General features: G+C 46.1%; 1 protein-coding gene across 1 annotated transcript in view; it reads left to right on the top strand.

The window, feature by feature from the left end:
* The window catches only part of BORCS5 (BLOC-1 related complex subunit 5), a 95,278-nt gene that overhangs the window by 86,561 nt on the left and 839 nt on the right, over positions 1–7,878 (top strand). The gene's annotated exons all lie outside the window — the stretch shown is intronic.

The raw sequence follows: 7,878 nt of genomic DNA, 5'->3' as shown, positions 1-7,878 counted from the left end.
CCTTTTAACCAGTCTGTTGGGGGATGGTAGTGATGAAGGTGGACGGGCGGAGGTACCGTCCGGGAGGCCGGAGAGGAGACTCTCTGGAACAGACACTGCTCAAGGAGGCAAAGATTAAGGTGTGTGCTCCCTGAACTGCTGTCTTGCAGAGAGTGCGGATAGGGCTCTCCCAGGGGGAGAGGGGAGTGGCAGTTGTACCCAGAATTTTTCTTTTTCCCGGATCTTTTTTCTGCACTTGCCGCCTTTCAGAGGCACTCCCTCGCCCTTCTCTGGGGCATGGGGAGGACGGGGTCATCTTCTCGACTTCCACATATTTAGCTTGGGGAACTGCTTAGAAGTTTTGAGATCTCTCCCCTTCCTTCCCACCTGAACAGAACACGGAGGGTAAGAAGGCACACAGGGAAGTTGGGCAAGTCGGAAAAGAACCATTGGAACAAAGTGGTGCCATTCAGATTCCCAAGGTCCTGATAGGTCTTCATTGTCCTGAAGACCTAAATAAAATGGGTTTTCTTTAAGGAGACGTTTAGATACCTTGTTTGGAAAACAAGGAAACAAGGCCACTTCAAAATGTGCATTATGTGGTAATCGATGCCCTTCAGCCTGTGGTATCCTTAAAGGAAACATTGGTGACAGTCTACCCATTGTTTGTTCCTTTCGCAACAGGAAATGGCCGACCTACAAGGACCGGGGAAGGTTTATGTAATTCCAGAAGGAAGTGGAAACTGCGCACACTTTGGCCTGATAGCCACCTAATTGCAGATGTAGACCCACCTGAGCAGGTTCCTGTTCCTAATGGACTTGGAGATGTTGGACTTTGACCTTCATTAGCAGCAGATTTGGGGGTTTCTTACGGACAGAAATGGTGACTGGAAAACGTTCAGGTCACAGTGTTCACACAGTTTAACTCCTTTATTGACAAAGTAGAACCAACAGTGGAAGAGGAAACGTCACCTTCGTTCCTTGGGGCGATGGGTGGCGGCCGGGAGCTCGGGAGCCCCACCCTGGCTCTGGCCTGCGGGCCCCGTGAGCCCCAGCAGACTGCTCGAGCCGTGGGGAGTAGTGTCCGTCTGTCCGTAAAGCCAGGGAGCGGGACAGATCTCTCAGGACCCTTGCAGCTGGAACACCCTGCGTTTAAGCCCCCTTGGTGAGGTCAGGGATTGTGAAATGCTGGTGCAAGTGAAACGTCAGAGTCCAAAGTGTACAAACAGACTTTGCCAGTGCAAGTGTCGTTACAGCTTATCTGCTGACAGAGCTCATTCCTTTTGGTCTCCTCTCAGCTTTTGTTTGGTAAATACCCGCGCTATATCTGGTACTTTGTTACTTGGGCTTTCTTAAAAAATAAATCGTGGTGGTTAAATTGGAAACAAAAGTGTTCTTTCACCCCACTTGAAAACTGTTGAAAATTGCCATTGAAATTCACCTGTTAAGGATTTCAAAAAAGAAAAAGTACCGGGCATGTTCAACATGGTATGTATTTAATTGAAATGCGTTCAAATTAATTAGCTCTGTAGAAGAGATGGGCAAAGGTTGGGTGGAAGAGCGTGGGTTTGAAGTCTGGCTTCACTGCTGGTACTGGCTCTGTGACCCCGGGCACATTTTGTGATTTGAGTCCCCAGTTCCACAGCTCTAAGCAAGAGAGTGACATTTTCCCCATAGGACTTTTGTGAGGAACAAAGATAATGTGTGTGTAGTACATAGCACGATGCCTGACATTTAATAGGTCCTCGAGGGGTAGTAGTTGTAACTGTTAGACATTATTTTATTACATTAATTAAAATAACCAGGGAATCACTGAATATTGTATACTGTGTTCCGCCTCCCTGCTCATCCTCATATGTTGCTCTGATTACCAAAAGCGATAGTCCCCACTCCTGTGGATTTCAGTTTCTGTTTTTAGTGGATCCTGTAGACAGAGATTTGCCGGAGAGGAGTTCCCCTTGTCTGATTTACAGATCACAGGTATATGGTATGAGGATGAATGGCAAAAGTTTGCTTTTATAAGCTGTAAGCCATTGCAAACTATTGTCTTCAGAAACAGGGTCACTTCACAGAGTCCAATTTGTGGTTTTCGGTGCCATTTGGTGTAATTAATGAAAACGTCTTCCCATCGCGTGTCTGTTGTGCGAGAGAGAGGCATCTCAGGGAAGATTGCCACAGAGACCTCCCAAATCCTCTGTGGGATTGGTGATCCGGGGGAGGTTCGGAAACCCACAAAACGCAGAGTAGACCCAGAAAAGTTTTTGTCACACCCCAGGGTACCTGAACCTTCACAATCTGTCGAATCTCCAGCAGAGGTCAGGTGGTGGCGAAGATGTGGTAGGGATAGAAGGAGGGTCTGCCAGAACGTGCCAGACTTTGGTGGCAAGGGCCACTTGACTCTCTAAAGTGGAGATGGTCAATCATGTTGAGTCAAAGGCAAAGTCAGGTGGTAACTGATGTGTGAAAGCCGGAGCAACTAAGCCCAAGCACCAGGTTCTGAGAACAGAAGAACAATTTTTTTTTTTTGAGAGAGAGTTGGGGAGAAGGGTAGTGGGACAGAGAGAAAGAGTCTTAAGCAGACTCCATACTCCGCACAGAGCCTGATGCAGGGCTCAGTCCCACCACCCTGGGATCATGACCTGAGCCGAAATCAAGAATCAGACGCTCAGCTGACTGAGCCTCCCAGATGTCCGAAGAACCATCTTAAGAAGAAGGCACCTCTGCTATTGGCGGAATGCACACTGGTGCCGCCACTCTGGCAAACAGTATGGAGGTTGCTCAAAAAGTTAAAAATACCCTATGGTCCAGCAACCACACTGCTAAATATTTACCCGAAGAACATAAAAATACTAATTCAAAGGGATACATGCACCCCAGTGTTTACAGCAGCATTATCTACAATAGCCAAATTATGGAAATAGCCCAAGTGTCCATAGACTGATGAAAGGATAAAGAAGATGAGGTGTGTGTGTGTGTGTGTGTGTAACAGAATATTATTCGGCCACAAAGTAGAATGAAGTCCTGCCATTTGCAGCAACCCGGATGGAGCTAGAGAGTACTAGGCTAAGCGAAANGAGCATCGGGTGTTGCATGCACGTGTTGAATATTATATACCTGAAACTAGTATTCCACTGTATGTTAACTAACTGGAATTTAAATAAAAATGTGAAAAAAAGAAGGTGCCTCCAGTCAGGAGTGAGATTAATAATGCCACCATTATGGAGTCAGTTAAAAAGAAAAAAAAAGTAAATTCAAACGTAAAAGAACTGGGGGGAGAAAAAGAACAAGCAGGGAAGATTTTCGGAAATTGCTGCAAACTCGATTTAAAGGTACCTCTCTTACACTGTACAGTTCAGTGGTTTTTAGTATATTCACAAAGTTATTAATCCAATACCACGATCTAATTTCTGAATATTTTCATCGCCCTAAAAAGAAACCCCATATAAGTTAGCAGTCACTCCCCATCCTCCATTCTCCTATTTCCAGGCAGCCCCTAATCTGCTTTCTGTCTTTATGACTCCCCTCTTTGGGGCATTTCACATACATAGAGTCATATAACATGTGGCCTTTTTGCCTGGCTTCTTTCACTTAGCATCTTGTTTGCAAAGCTCATCTCTGTTGGAGCTTAGCTCAGTATTGCAGGCCTTTTTATGGCCAATAATATTCTGGTGTCGGCATATACATGTCATTTATCCAGTCATCCATTGATGGACATTTGGGTCGTTGCTGCTTTTCGACTATTTTACGAATAACGTTGCCATGAACACTTGTGTACAGGTTTTTGTGTGAACATATGTTTCAGTTCTCTTGGGTACAATACCTAGGGAGTGAAATGGCTGGATTATATGGTGCTTCTGTATTTAACTTTTGGGGAAACTGCCAAACTGTTTTGGAAGCAGGGCACCATTTTATGTTCCCAGTAGCAGCGCGTGAGGATTTTAGTTTCTCCGCGTCCTTGCTATTGTCTGTCATTGTCTTCTAACCATCCTACTGAGTTTAAAGTAGTATCTGTTTGTGCTTTTGATTTTCAGTTCTCTAATGACTGATGATGTTGAACATCTTTTCGTGTACTTATTGGCCATTTGTAGATCTTTGGAGAAGTGAATTGGCAACAGCAGGTTTTGCCCTCAGAGCAGGATGAATTTATATAGCTATGCTAATAGCTCTCTACTCGGGAGCATTGGTAGTTCTGACATTGAGAAATGTGAAAGGGTGAGCCTTTATGTAAAACACAGAAGCAGTTCCAAAGAACAGTGTCTGTCCAAAGGAAGAACAAAGCCAAAGGCTGGATGTGGAATGTGAGAAGAAGGGTAGACACGTCTTGCTTAGGGCCTCAGCCCTTCATGGCCTCTGCTTCCCACCCCCATATTCTTAAATTGATCCCCGTGGGGAACAGGAACTTAAATGGGTTCAAAGAAAGTGAACTATTTATTAAGCCCAACTAAAAACTGACCTTGAGGCTTAAGTTAACTGAGAGACATTATTACATTAAAAGCTGAGCATTATTTTTAAAGGGTGGGAAGGGTCCCTGGGTGGCTCAGTCCGTTAAGCACCGGACTTTGGCTCAGGTCATGATCTCATGATTCGTGGGTTCGGCCCTGAGTCGGGCTCTGTGCTGACAGCTCAGAGCCTGGAGCCTGCTTTGGATTCTGTGCCTCCCTCCCTCTCTGCCCCTTCTCAGCTCACGCTCTCTCTAATATAAACAAACAAACAAACATTTTAAAAAAGGGTGGGAAAGATGGGTGACTTTTTAAAATGTAATCTCAATTGAGTTCTTAAGCAGACTCTTTAACATTTTTTGAAAACTTAAGTAAGGGAGATGAAAAGCAAGAGTCTATTGATCATATAAACTTGAACTGTGGCACACAATTTACTCATTTTTTCTTCTGATGTGTGAAAAAGTTAGTTTTAAGCTACTTTTGAGCATCTTGTACATATCTACAATTAAGGCTTTAGAATTCAGCAGGTATACAGTATCATTGTGAAGCTTCTATATCTTCACAAATAAAGATATATTGTATTATATATCTTCCTAACCTAAAACTATAGGTGTTTGTAGTATGTGCTTTGAAAAGATCACCTTTGCTTTGAAAAGGAAATTACATCAAGCATTTAGATATCTCCCGTAGGATGACCCGCCTGTGCCAAACCAGCATCAAAGCTTATTTTATCAGAAAACAAAAATGTTTTAAAGATGTTATCTTTAAGTAATCGCTACACCCAGCATAGGGCTTGAACCCACAACCCAAGATCAAGAATCTGACACTCTACCCACTGAGCTAGCCAGGCACCCCTATCAGGAAATTGTATGTGACAAAATTTTTGAAGCAATGGATTCCTGTTGGAGAAGGAGTCAGTTATCAGAGCTCTTCTGCTTGCTTTCAATATATTTTTTTGGAAACATATAGATACATGCGTGTACACCTATATAGTTTTAATTCACCATGTTGGGTGTCACCACACAGTGGTAGCAGTTACTCATTCCCACGGCGGAACGTACACGTCAGAAACACATGGAAGGGCTTATAGGTAAATAATGATTTGAACTGGAAACTCTGAGATGAGGACTGGGACTCTGTTGTGAGATTTCCAGTAGCAAACGTTCGGAACAAAAATGAAACATGTCAGTGAAAACCACAGCGGTACATTGTCATCTGGGTGACTGTGTAAGCCTTGAAGATAGTTAATGTAACAGAGATGAGCCGACAGTAAAGCCTCCCGCCTTCACAACAAAGATGTATTGTGTCCATTTTCATACCTCAGAATGTCATTTTTGTCCCTGCCCTGATTTGCTGCATTTCTTACCTTGTTTTTCCTTTCGTCATGTAAAAGGGGTCTCCAGACATAGTTTGCATTTCAGTTTCACATGTATGTTACAGTTTGAGGCGCTCTGTTTTCCTCGGGGCTCTTATATAGTAACCATTTTATACATGGCGATCTCATGACTCCTCACATCAGGCTTTTGAAACTGGGACTATCATAATGATGCCCAGTTTAAGGGTGAAAAGCTGAGGCTCGAAGAGATTAAGTGACTGGTTCTGAGTCATAAAGGTAGGGGCGCTTGGCTGGCTCAGGTAGTGCGTGCGACTCTTGGTCTCAGGGCGGTGAGTTCAAGCCCCATGTTGGGCATGGAGCTTACTTTTTAAAAAAAAGGGTCACAAAGGTAATGACTCACATGCGGAACCAAGATTTTGACCCAGTTCTGATACCCCTGTCTTTATCTCCATGCTATATATAGTTGGTTGTAAATCTGGAATGATTAGTCAGCCTTGCGTTAGTGTGTGTGTGTGTGTGTGTGTGTGTGTGTGTGTGTGTGTTGATTCCATCAAAGGCCGCTCCTCACAGAGAGAGTCCCACTCAATGCCTGAGGTAAAAGCTCTGGCTAAACCTGAGGAAGGGAACTACTGAGAGTTTAAGCCGGTGGGTCTGAAAGCAGCTGAGACCCGTTTCGCCACTTCAGCTCAGCCAAGACAGGAGCTTCCATGAACCGGGTCCCCTGAGGTTAGCTGCGCAGCCTCACGAGCAGCCACCCCTCACTTGGCAGCAGTAACTATCTCGAGACAAGGGGTGGGATTTCGGATAATCGTGGTCTTGAGCTAGAAGCCTGCAGGGCTCCCAGAGCGGTTTCAGGACTGACTAGAGTGTTTTTCCCTCCACACTATGTCAGAACTTTGCAAGGGAGTTCTGTTGAGACAACTGTTTGGTTAACATCTAGCTACTCCTCTTTTTCCTTTTGGTTGTTTTGGGTTTTTTTTGTTTTTNGGTAGTTCGGTGAGCGGGGCTGGTTCTCACGGGCGTTCCAGCAAGCTCCCATGCCCCCCACTGTCTGTCAGAAGGCGGGGTGTTTCTAGGTGCCGGATTGAAATGCCATCCCAAAAAGGCCCGTAGTTGACTCTGATGGACCCCACCTTCAGGTGCTCAATGGCCGGACGGGGTTGCAGCGAACCACCTGAAGCTAGAAATCGGTTCCACAGAATGGGGAGGTGGCTGTTTTTTCCCTCCCTCCTCTCCCACTAGCTGTTTTTTAATCCTCTGGGCATTTCAAAACAGGTGAGGAAAGAACCGCCATAGGAGAAACCAAGCACTAGGCTCTAAAGCCCCCGTACTCGCCTTCCCCATCTCCGTCTCCTCCCCACCGCCACACACACAGTGTAAAAAACAGAACTGGTTATTTTGTCTTGGGGCTGCTTTGGCCTCCTCTGTGTCCGCCTGTTTGGGTTTTCAGCGCACCGTTTCCAGAGGCTCTGGGAACACGGAGTAGATGCCGGTACTTTGCATGAGGCTGGGGGCTGGGAAGGACCATGGTCCTGGAATAGACACAAACGAAGGGCTGAAGGAGCCTTTGAACTTAATTTAAGGGTAGACATTGAAGCCTTAGTTGCTTGACTCTTCCCTACACAGGAGGAGGGGGGTACAGGCCCCCGACATGCTGGAGGTTCCCTCCCCCATTTTTATCCAGATGATAGGTTCCAAAGAACTTCACCAGGGGAAGAAAACAGTCGCCAGAGGCTTGCCCAGAGCCTAACAGTTGTCTCACTGTGGGGGAGGGGGCCTGGAGCGATTTGCCTCTGGCACTGTGGTTCCGGGGTCCGGATGTGAGCCTTGCTCAGCAGGGAAAGCCACCCCTTCCCCTGCGCACCCCCCTCCTGCCCCCAGCTCGGTGGCTGCAGGGAGGAGAGGGAGGGATGAAGAAAGCGTTTGGAGGCAGACCTGAGCCACCCCGTGTTGGATGCGCGCTCATTTCATCCTCACAGCAGCCCCGATCTTGGGAATCGGTTCCCTGTGTTTTGCAGATACGGACCCTGAGACAGAGAGGTGTAGCATCACCTCCGGTGGCAGAGCCGTGTTCGAACCCTGGTCTTAATGTAGAGAGAGAAATCTGAGAGTCTCCACAAGGTA

This window comes from Crocuta crocuta, unplaced genomic scaffold (assembly GCF_008692635.1).
Source record: "Crocuta crocuta isolate KB4526 unplaced genomic scaffold, BGI_CrCroc_1.0 scaffold262, whole genome shotgun sequence".
Classification (NCBI taxonomy): Eukaryota; Metazoa; Chordata; class Mammalia; order Carnivora; family Hyaenidae; genus Crocuta; species Crocuta crocuta.
This window is presented reverse-complemented; position numbering and strand designations above follow the sequence as displayed.